The sequence below is a fragment of the Pygoscelis adeliae genome, unplaced genomic scaffold (assembly GCF_000699105.1).
Source record: "Pygoscelis adeliae isolate BGI_AS28 unplaced genomic scaffold, ASM69910v1 Scaffold619, whole genome shotgun sequence".
Lineage (NCBI taxonomy): Eukaryota > Metazoa > Chordata > Aves > Sphenisciformes > Spheniscidae > Pygoscelis > Pygoscelis adeliae.
The window spans coordinates 401,134-401,994 of record NW_008825521.1 but is presented as its reverse complement, the minus strand read 5'-3'; the positions used below and the strand labels follow the sequence as shown (position 1 = coordinate 401,994).

At 51.2% G+C, this 861-nt stretch overlaps 1 protein-coding gene across 1 annotated transcript in view; it reads left to right on the top strand.

The window, feature by feature from the left end:
• The window catches only part of CRB2 (crumbs family member 2), a 42,345-nt gene that overhangs the window by 41,009 nt on the left and 475 nt on the right, over positions 1 to 861 (top strand). The gene's annotated exons all lie outside the window — the stretch shown is intronic.

Sequence of the window (861 nt, the reverse complement as noted above, 5' to 3'; positions counted from 1 at the left end):
CATGACAAGGAGATGCACCCGCAAGGTCTGCTTTGACCTTGATCTCTTTCCAGCACTTGCAGCAGCAGATCCACCCTATCTCAGTTTCCTTAAGGCATGGTGATGAAGACACGGACTTAGAAGTGCAAGGCAGACTGTCTATGCAGCGGCTGTTCCAGCTGGTTTCAGTTAATTGCGTCAATTGCACACCCCTGGCTCAAAGTGAGCCTCTTTCCCGCCCCACCGACTGCCCCCCGCGTTCACCTCCCCAGGAGCTGGTGAGGTGCACCTGCTTTGAAGTTGCTCTGGCTCCATGCCACCTTTCAGGCAGCAATGGCATAGCTAAATCTGCTTTAAAAGGCAGGGTTCAATTAGGCACTAATTTACAGATTAAGAGCTATATATACTTTTAAGGAGCACTGTATAGAGGGTATTTATGGTTGGTTTGTATATACCGTTCTGTTTTTGTCAATAACTCAAAGCTTTTTCAGCTCAGGTGTATGAGGTTTTCACAAGCAGTCAGTCTTCAACAGCAACAGCAGCTGTGAACTCCTGCCCTGTGACAGCCACAGCGTTACAGGGAATTGTCAGGAATTACTGAAATCATTGCACAAATCAATGTTTTATGAAGTGATTGCTGTTAGACATTCCCATGGGTACCGCACAGGGAAGGTGCAGTCAGACCGTTGTGGGTTTGTGGGCCAGTGCTGGAGCTGTCGGCAGTACCTGTTGCCAAGTGCTGAACTTACTGCTTGCGTCGGGGAGGGGGAAGAGATGAGCAGGAAAAGGGTCACCAGACTGCTTCTGTATTCCCTGGTGTGACAGCCAGGTGACAGTGGGGGGGGGGGGGGGGGGGGAGGCCCCCGTCGCACCCTGCTTGCC